At 42.9% G+C, this 10,968-nt stretch overlaps 1 long non-coding RNA gene across 1 annotated transcript; it reads right to left on the bottom strand.

The window, feature by feature from the left end:
• Positions 1–8,902: 8,902 nt before the first annotated feature.
• LOC123484694 lies at positions 8,903–10,457 on the bottom strand. The gene is made up of 3 exons (XR_006658644.1): positions 10,365–10,457; positions 10,001–10,058; positions 8,903–9,015 (listed from the first exon to the last, which is right to left on the bottom strand). It is a non-coding gene; the product is annotated as an uncharacterized LOC123484694 (long non-coding RNA).
• Positions 10,458–10,968: the final 511 nt, after the last annotated feature.

The raw sequence follows: 10,968 nt of genomic DNA, 5'->3' as shown, positions 1-10,968 counted from the left end.
GAGATGAGATCACATGTAGCAGAGTTAGGGTAATCAATTAAATAATCATAGTATACTCGAGGAATTTTGAGTGGTTTAATGGATTAGTTAGGAGGAATTAGAATGATACAAACAATTATTGATGGGTTAAGACTGGGAATATCTATCATGTTTTGTGTGTACTACCATCTTTAGAATATCACTAGGAGAAAGAGATTAGCTTATCTCAGTTAGGCAGAATTTAGGTCATAAAAGTGAGCAATCAAATGGAGTGAGGCCTGGCTATTTGTGATTGTTGTTTTTTTTCAAATTGGGTTAAAATGGGTTCACAGAGCCAGAGGCTGTACAGAGAAAGGTGGAGCCCCCCATGTTGTCCTAGTGAAAGAAACATTCAGAGGAATGTTTATCACTAGGTAAATATATAAAACAAGGGAAGAACATTACTGACTGGCAGAATACACCGAATGGGGATCAGTATGGCCACTCCACTGGGAGATATAGAATAAAGTTGAATGGGAGAGCAAAAACCCAGCCCAGTGTACATCTGGGGATAAGTTTTAACGGATGACAGGAAGATTTTCTTAACTCAGGAACAGGAGGGTGAGTTAGCAGCAATTATGTTCAAATTATGGTCACAAGGACAACAGATGTAGGACTAATAAAGGGGGTAGCTCCAGTACAAGTGATTCCTCGATCCGATAATAGACCATACCAAAAGCAATATATCTATGAAACCAGAAGCAATAAAAGGGATAACACCTACATTTGAGCATTTACTTAAGGGAGGGGTGATAATTCCTGGAGATGTGGTACAATGCAACTCTCCATTATTTCCTGTTAGAAAGGAGGCACCTAGCGCCGACTGGAGGATGGTCATGGACTTACAGTTAGTTTCAGAAAGTCTTACAATCTTAGCCCAGGCTATAACTAATAATTTGGGAAAGTTTGAACATGGGAAGGATGCAAATGTTAGTTTATATAGATGATATTCTATTGGCTAATCCCACTCAGGAGGGATGTAAGAGGGATACAATCCAATTGTTAACCTTCCTGGAAGAACAGGGACACAAAGTGAGCAGAAAGAAACTTAAACTTTGGTAGATCGAGGTCATTTACCTAGGACACACTATAACACAGGAGGGAGAATCTTAAACTCATCCAGGAAAACTGCTATATTTGGAGCGCCAAAACCGTTAAAACAAAAAACAAATGATGAGCTTATTGGTAATGATAAAGTGCTGTAAAGTTTCGTACTCCATTATGTCTGCATACGGGTAAATTAAGTGATCTTATCTATGGGGGGGCAATGGTAGCCCATGGTAAAGTAATTTGGAACTCTAAGGAGGCATACATACATCAGGGATGTTATCCAAATGGTAGAGAATAACGAGGGATATGACATTGGTAGTGATTTAAAGATGATTAGGTTTTCTGGTGGGCTATTAGATATAACTGGGTTAATCATGAACATAGAGATTTTATTCTTTGTTGCTAGACAGAAGACTTAGGTAACTTAAGAAATAGACTTGTCATGTCCAACAATTAGTCTTCGGGTCAAGCCCGGGAGAGCCTGGGTAGAACAGAGTTTGAACTAAACATGAGTGTTTTTATAAGATAAGAGATTGATTGAGTTGGATTACTAATTGATTCTGAACTGGATGAAAGTTGAATTTAGCTTCCATAAAAGACAAAGGAAGTGGGAGGAGCAATAAAGGAGCAAAAGATAATCTAAAAAATTAAAGACATGGCAATAGGATGATAAATTACATAAGAAATGGTTTAGAAAGGTGGTAATATTGACACATGGGCGAATCATGTGTCAAAAGAGGGAGTGATAGGATTAAATAATATTGATAGAATTAAATAATAATACTTAAAAAGAAAAAACAACAATAGAAATTGAGAGCTGAACATGTATGTGTGAAGATAGTTTATTAACCACACCCGTATGTCAGAGGTTTTGTGCCCCACAGGTGAACTAAAGGAGAAGGTGACCCACTCTATCACACCAGGAGACTGGGTGTGGATCCAGTCCCTAAAAGAAGAAAAACTGGAAGCAGGCCTGTTGGGAAGGGCCCTATCAAGTCCTATTAGATCAATCTGGGTGCATGTCACACACTGCAAAAAGGTAAACCCAGTTACACCTGATGAACAAACACAGAGTTAGGAGAAAGATCCGATCACCACTATGGTCGGGGGTTGCCTCCTTACGAAGATTCCCTTACCCTGTCTGATCATCCCTGTGTGAGTTTGGTAGAAGGTAAAGTAATGGGTTGGCGTCTGACATGTTCTCAGGGCAAGGGTGGGGATTCACAGGTCTCCTGACGGTGAGGTAGCTGTCTGATTGTGGGGGCCATATTCCTAACACACTCAAACCCTTCTGATCAGCCAAAAGTAGTAGTTAACCTAAAACAAGTTGATAAAATGATACCTGAGCATAGTCTAGAAGGCATAGGAGACAGCTAGACGTGGGAAAGGGGAAGATTAAGGACTTTAGGGGGAGGACATCACTATATGTGTGTCGCCGTGTACATCCTGGGACTATGTAGTTGCTCATATCGAGAGCGTGGGGGATATGTAAATCTCCATATACAGTTTGGGGACAGGTGTAGTGTTGTGAGGGGTAGGGAATTACCAGAAATGGCAGTGCGACCCATAGAAGGGTAGGTACTGTCTGAATGTCTGAAGTACGCAAAAACAGGTTTATCCCCATGCAAACCACCTGGGAATGTGGTGAAAGAGTCTTGTAGTAACTTGAACTATCAGAATCCCCGATAACAAAGTCATTCCGACCTAGGTTGCCTACGTTTGAAGTCTCAGGGGATTCTAATTGTTTTTCTAGGACTAGTAAGATAGGATACAGAGTAGGGCATCTTAGCTCTGCTCCTACACAGAGAATATCACAACTGAAAGAGAACATGACTAATCTCTCCTTTGTTGCAGACAGAGGATTGTAGGAACTAAACCAGGCCCGTGCTGACATCTGATGGTTGTGTGGTGATAACTGATTGTGAACTCAACTACATATGTAAACAATCAAACGTGTCAGAGACTGGTGAGTTGTCAAATAGAAAGTAGGAACTCCTCCTAGGATCCTTTGATGAAAGGATCCTGTGATGGGATAGGAGTACCTCGAGAGGTTCCAGAACAATTCAAAGCTAGGAATCAGATCGCAGCTGAGTCTGAATCAAGTATTTTTTGGTGATCAACAATTAATAAAAACATAGATTGGATAAATTATATTTACTATAGCCAGCAAAGATTTATAAACCACACTTGTGATGCAATAAAGGGATTAGATGAGCAAACAGTGGCAACTATCTTAATGACAAGGCAGAATATAATAGCTTTAGATATGCTTTTGGCTGAGAGGGGCGGAGTTTGTGTTCTGTTTGGATATATGTGCTGTATTTTCATCCTCAAACAATATAGCACCGGACGGGTCAGTGACAAAAGAGCTTCAGGGGAGTAACTACACTGACGAACAAACTGGCTGAGAACTCTGATATTGATAGCTCCATAAACGGTTGGTTTGATAACATATTTGGTAAATGGAAAACTATTGTTGTAACTATTCTGGGTGAAGTTATAGCTTCTATGGGTATACTTGTTCTTTGTGGATGTTGTCTTATTTCCTGTGTCTGAGGTTTGGTGAGAAAGGAGATGGAGAAGGTGATTTCCCACAGATGGTGAGATAAGGCCCAATCCTGGACTCCAACCTAGGAATGGAGGATATGACCTACCAGGCTTGGTGGAGTGACACTAGAGGTGTCTAAAGGGGGCCAAAATATACTTCTCTGTTTGTGTTTTATGTTTTACTAGTCTTATGTTTTGTGTTTTATTAATCCTGTGTTTTATGGTTTGAAGTTCCTTGGTGACTGGTAACAATTTGCAAGTGGGGTGTAGATGAACTGAGGGTTTGCATTTTTAGTAACATTATGGCCTATTAATAAAAAGTGTGATTTTTGTTTGTTTTTGTATTATAATGAATGAAGATCTGTGTTTTCTTATTTTTGAATCACACCTTATGTGGTGTGAAAAGGGGGACTATTAGGGATTTATTATTCTTCTAAACTGATAGGATGACTAACTTAGAAAAGAATGCATTCTTGACTGGGCTAATGTAGGCTGTGACACCTGGCAAGGCTGTGATTGATGTGAAGAGAAGATAAGGATTGTGTCTTCAAATACAAGACTATAATGGTTCATTGTGATCTATGACTCTTCCTTTGACATGGGAATGATGTCTAAGGGAGCTGGCTCTTCTCACTATGACAGGTTGTTATGATAATCTTGTGTCTGCCTGGAGTGTGTAACAAATGGCGCCGAGAGATGAGAGCAACCCCCCTGCATCAACGTATTGGCTGAGATAGTTTAAACTGCTCAAGTCTTTACTCTAATTGGCCAGCAGAAGTGGGAAACTTCCTCTGTATAGTATTTGGGTATTGTTTTCTGGAGCAATGAGTTAGTTCTCTGGGATGTCCTGCGAGGCATGTCAGAGAGCCCGTATATACGAAACATCATATTTACCATTGAAGGTTTTTGCATTAATTAAAATAACTAGTATACCTTAGAAGTCGTGTTGACCTCTTTTGTTCCTGATACCAGATTTGAATTGACGCGACATTGACACTATCTAGGCTAGTCAGCTATATAGCCTAGAGAAGCTAGCTAGGCTAGTCAGCTATATAGCCTAGAAACTAGAGAAGCTAGCTAGGCTAGTCAGCTATATAGCTAGCTAGGCTAATTGAGGCCACATTGTGCTTTCTCCACAAAACCATTCAGATAACACAGCAGCCTACCTGTTGGTGCTCGTTGTAGCCTACTTCTCATTTCGCTAACTTCATTTAATTCCATCTTGCGTTGCCTTAGTGAACGGTCACTCCACTAGAGCCTCTTTGCTGCTTTGATTGGCCAACATACAGTGAGGGGAAAAAAGTATTTGATCCCCTGCTGATTTTGTAAGTTTGCCCACTGACAAAGAAATGATCAGTCTATAATTTTAATAGTAGGTTTATTTGAACAGTGAGAGACAGAATAACAACAAAAAAATCCAGAAAAACGTATGTCAAAAATGTTATAAATTGATTTGCATTTTAATGAGGGAAATAAGTATTTAACCACCTCTCAATCAGAAAGATTTCTGGCTCCCAGGTGTCTTTTATACAGGTAACGAGCTGAGATTAGAGCACACTCTTAAAGGGAGTGCTCCTAATCTCAGCCTGTTACCTGTATAAAAGACACCTGTCCACAGAAGCAATCAATCAATCAGATTCCAAACTCTCCACCATGGCCAAGACCAAAGAGAGCTCTCCAAGGATGTCAGGGACAAGATTGTAGACCTACACAAGGCTGGAATGGGCTACAAGACCATCGCCAAGCAGCTTGGTGAGAAGGTGACAACAGTTGGTGCGATTATTCGCAAATGGAAGAAACACAAAAGAACTGTCAATCTCTCTCGGCCTGGGGCTCCATGCAAGATCTCACCTCGTGGAGTTGCAATGATCATGAGAACGGTGAGCAAAAATCCCAGAACCACACAGGGGGACCTAGTGAATGACCTGCAGAGAGCTGGGACCAAAGTAACAAAGCCTACCATCAGTAACACACTACGCCGCCAGGGACTCAAATCCTGCAGTGCCAGACGTGTCCCCCTGCTTAAGCCAGTACATGTCCAGGCCCGTCTGAAGTTTGCTAGAGTGCATTTGGATGATCCAGAAGAGGATTGGGAGAATGTCATATGGTCAGATGAAACCAAAATAGAACTTTTTGGTAAAAACTCAACTCGGTCGTGTTTGGAGGACAAAGAATGCTGAGTTGCATCCAAAGAACACCATACCTACTGTGAAGCATGGGGGTGGAAACATCATGCTTTGGGGCTGTTTTTCTGCAAAGGGACCAGACGACTGATCCGTGTAAAGGAAAGAATGAATGGGGCCATGTATCTTGAGATTTTGAGTGAAAACCTCCTTCCATCAGCAAGGGCATTGAAGATGAAACGTGGCTGGGTCTTTCAGCATGACAATGATCCCAAACACACCGCCCAGGCAACGAAGGAGTGGCTTCACGTAAAGAAGCATTTCAAGGTCCTGGAGTGGCCTAGCCAGTCTCCAGATCTCAACCCAATAGAAAATCTTTGGAGGGGAGTTGAAGTCTGTGTTGCCCGCGACAGCCCCAAAACATCACTGCTCTAGAGGAGATCTGCATGGAGGAATGGGCCAAAATACCAGCAACAGTGTGTGAAAACCTTGTGAAGACTTACAGAAAAGCGTTTGACCTGTGTCATTGCCAACAAAGGGTATATAACAAAGTATTGAGAAACTTTTGTTATTGACCAAATACTTATTTTCCACCATAATTTGCAAATAAATTCATTAAAAATCCTACAATGTGATTTTCTGGATTTTTTTCCCTCATTTTGTCTGTCATAGTTGACGTGTACCTATGATGAAAATTACAGGCCTCTCATCTTTTTAAGTGGGAGAACTTGCACAATTGGTGGCTGACTAAATACTTTTTTCCCCCACTGTATGCAAGCCCGTCTGAAGTTTGCCAATGAACATCTGACTGATTCAGAGGAGAACTGGGTGAAAATGTGTTGTGGTCAGATGAGACCAAAATCGAGCTCTTTGGCATCAACTCAACTCGCCGTGTTTGGAGGAGGAGGAATGCTGCCTATGACCCCAAGAACACCATCCCCACCGTCAAACATGGAGGTGGAAACATTATGCTTTGGGTGTGTTTTTCTGCTAAGGGGACAGGACAACTTCACCGCATCAAAGGGACGATGGACGGGGCCATGTACCGTCAAATCTTGGGTGAGAACCTCCTTCCCTCAGCCAGGGCATTGAAAATGGGTCGTGGATGGGTATTCCACTATGACAATGACCCAAAACACATGACCAAGGCAACAAAGGAGTGGCTCAAGAAGAAGCACATTAAGGTCCTGGAGTGGCCTAGCCAGTCTCCAGACCTTAATCCCATAGAAAATCTGTGGAGCTGAAGGTTCGAGTTGCCAAACGTCAGCCTCAAAACCTTAATGAGAAGATCTGCAAAGAGGAGTGAGACAAAATCCCTCCTGAGATGTGTGCAAACCTGGTGGTCAACTACAAGAAACGTCTGACCTCTGTGATTGCCAACAAGGGTTTTGCCACCAAGTACTAAGTCATGTTTTGCAGAGGCGTCAAATACTTACTTCCCTCATTAAAATGCAAATCAATTTATAACATTTTTTACATGCGTTTTTCTGTACAAAATCAGCAGGGGCTCAAATACTTTTTTCCCTCACTGTAAACAACAAGCTACTTGGGGAAGGCTACCGGTCTTTTTATGGGGTGCACCTCATAACTACATTGAAAAGTTTGTGGTTTTATTAACTTAATAATTTGAAATGTCATTGTATATCCCTGTATGCAACAATGTCACATGGATATTATAATTTAATTTAGAAAAAGCCAGCGTTAAAAAGGCCTATACATTTGATTTTTTCACAGCAGCGCAAGACAGAACTTTGTGGAATAACGCAAATCTGGGCTACCTACCACCTCTCCATCAGGACCGCTGCTATGGAGACCGCTGCTATGGAGACCGCTGCTATGGAGACCGCTGCTATGGAGACCACTGCGATTGAGACCACTGCGATTGAGACCACTGCGATTGAGACCACTGCGATTGAGACTGTTGCTTTGGACGCATGTTCCCGCCCTCTGACGACGACCTCTGGACCTCTTCTTTCTCTTCCTCCCTCTGCTCACAGCCCGCCTCTCATATCTCCTCAGGTTCCTACACACAATGTGTTTGTTACTTCAGTGTGTGAGTGAGTGTGTGTGTGTTACCTCAGTGTGTGAGTGAGTGTGTGTGTGTTACTTCAGTGTGTGAGTGAGTGTGTGTGTGTTACCTCAGTGTGTGAGTGAGTGTGTGTGTGTTACCTCAGTGTGTGAGTGAGTGTGTGTGTGTTACCTCAGTGTGTGAGTGTGTGTGTGTGTGTTACCTCAGTGTGTGAGTGTGTGTGTGTGTGTTACCTCAGTGTGTGAGTGTGTTACCTCTGTAGGAAGATGTGTGGTCTGGAGCAGGCTGGCACCTCAGTGTGTGAGTGAGTGTGTGTGTGTTACCTCAGTGTGTGAGTGAGTGTGTGTGTGTTACCCCAGTGTGTGAGTGTGTTACCTCTGTAGGAAGATGTGTGGTCTGGAGCAGGCTGGCTGTTCTCCTCCAGTCTGCTCTCTGTGTCTGATCCGGCCCAGATGGATCCACAGCCTCCTGACAACAACAGTACTGTAGGTTACACACACACACACACACTATTATATCTCTCTCTCTTACCCTTTAACGTTCTGTGGTCTTCTGGGTGTCCACTTCTTCATGAGAACCCATTGGTCACATGACAAGGAAGTGGGATCTGATAGACCAATCAGAGAGAAGGGCTGTTAGAATCAGAGATCTGCACCTGCTCAGTGAGTCAGTAGGTTTGTTTTGCTAGGCAACACTTCTCTGACAGGGTGTGTGTGTGTGTGTTCACCGTCGTCTGTTAGTGTGTCCAGCGGAGTGTGTCCTCTCCTCTTGGCTTCTCTGTGAAGTCTCTGACAGGTCAAACACAGACCAGGGGGAGGAGTTAGTGGAGTGGCCTGAACCATGAAGGAGGGGCCAGAGGCAATGCTGTCCACTGAGCAGCAGGATTCAGCGTCTGACTCTACGCCCCTTTCCGTCTGCCCTGTCACCTTTCCACCAATCACAGCCTTCCCCTGGCTGACTGACAGCTCTAGCGGTGATGACCCACATTCGGAGACACTGCGGTTTCCATGGTAATGGTCAATCAGGTCATGATCCGTGGCCTCGTCTGAGATCACGATGCTGGAGTCAGAAGAGTCCCATCCCCGGCCCTGCCCCCTCACCCCTTCCCTTGCCGCCCACTACTCCTCATCCCGGCTGGGCAGCAGGATCACTGGGGGCCCAGGCTTCAGAGGCCTTGTTGGAGGCTGAGCGACTCAGTCTGGATGGACCCATGGAGCTTCCCCACCTCACACAATACTGCAGATTCACCTGCAACACAGGGAGAGCATTACACACACAAACCCTGCAGATTCACCTGCAACACAGGGAGATCACACCCCCTTGCTCTGGACCAGAACAACAAGGTCTGAAGGAGAAGTAGCTAGATAGCTAGTACCCATTTCAGACAGAATATGTGGTATATTACCTGTATAAAATATAAGGCAATGTTTCTATGAGCCCCTTTCAAACAGACCCTTATTTACCACTGTCTTGCAGGTGTACCCCTTTATATATATCAGTGGGTAACTAGCAGATTGGAAGGGTGGTGTTCTTAAGGTAACTGTCCAGTGTTTCCAGATTTCTATGAAATATTACCTATTTTTGAACTTTTCCTGTTGAAAAGTGACATCCCAGGTATAAATACTGTAAAGTACACACACTAAAGGGTAAAACAAATATGTTGAGTAAAATAGTGTTTTTTAGACATGTGCAAACTTCAAGCAGTAAGGCTTTCAAGGTGTTGAGGATCAATGAAGAGGTACTCTACCCACATGTACATATTACCTCAATTACCTCGACTAACCGGTGCCCCTGCACATTGACTCTGTACCGGTACCCCCTGTATATAGCCTCCCTACTGTTATTTCCCATTGACTCTGTGTACCGGTACCCCCTGTATATAGCCTCCCTACTGTTATTTCCCATTGACTCGGTACCGGTACCCCCTGTATATAGCCTCCCTACTGTTATTTTATTTTACAGCTGCTCTTTAATTATTTGCTTTATTTTTTACTTAACACTTTTGTTATTTTCTTAACTGCATTGTTGGTTAAGGGCTTGTAAGTAAGCATTTTACTGTAATGTCTACACCTGTTGTATTCGTCGCATTTGACAAATTCAATTTGATACTTGAGCTGTCATGACTTACCTGGACCACCTATTCAGATGTGCCTTTTGTTAAGTAAATCGGGTGTTAAATGAGGTGAAAAGGAGACTGGAGTGTCACTTTAATAATTTGCCTTTAGCTGCCTACCCTGATGTAACCACCTGTCTCATCTCCTTGACTTCCTTGGTCTGTCGAATACTGAGACCTGTGAATAAAAGGACCAGCAGTTAGCTGCCTAGCTAGCTAGCTAGCCCCACTAACGTTACTTCTGTCTGTTGTAGCTAACATGCTGCTAGTTAGCTAAGGCAAATGACTGTACTCAAATCTGACCAGCTAGCTACAACAAATGCCCGAGCCACACCTAATTCTCTGCCTGGGCCGGGTACAATGCAACTATAAACCTCAAAGCTATACAGTAGCTAGCTACGTCGTTTGTTAGCTAACTTTTCCCGTTGTGTTTATGTTAGCTAGCGGCTTCAAAACAGTACCGTAGCCGGCTAACGTTACTTACTGAGTCTCGAAATGTTCATAGTGTATCCGTTTTGAAAGAATCATGGTCGTTGTCTCCTGCCTTTTTAGCTTGCTAACTACTGTAGCTAGATGTATAAAAAGTAACGGACGGCAGATGTCGGTTTGGCCTTGGCCACAACAACTCACCCAAAGCTCCCTTCAAACTTCAGCGCGTGTGGGTTGTTCGCCAACGAGCGGTTCTTTTTTTGAACGGAACTTTTTGGTGAACATCAAGAACCGAATAGCATTGGTGAAAGAGCCGTTCATTCGACTCCTTGATTTGCAAACTACTGCTTTTTGAGCTACAATTTTATTTTTTTCCTGCAGATAAATTACAACATAGTTATCTAAAGTGGGTTAATCCTCACTGCAGAAACAATAAACAGTGGCGAGAGCGTGTCAATCTGGTCCACTCTGATCTTTTTCAGTGCATAATAAAAACGTTATTTTTTTTGCAGGCCATGTAATAATTTGGCCTGGCAAAAACAAAATTGAACGCGCACTTCACGATCTGACATAATGGTCGTTTACCTTTTGGCCTTTACATCGGAGATGTTTTCATGGTTCTATGTCGATTTTTAATCATTTTGAACGAAGAACCGTTT

This window comes from Coregonus clupeaformis, unplaced genomic scaffold (assembly GCF_020615455.1).
Source record: "Coregonus clupeaformis isolate EN_2021a unplaced genomic scaffold, ASM2061545v1 scaf0409, whole genome shotgun sequence".
Taxonomy (NCBI): Eukaryota; Metazoa; Chordata; class Actinopteri; order Salmoniformes; family Salmonidae; genus Coregonus; species Coregonus clupeaformis.
Note: the sequence above shows the minus strand (reverse complement) of the source record. Positions and strands in the feature narration are given on the sequence as shown.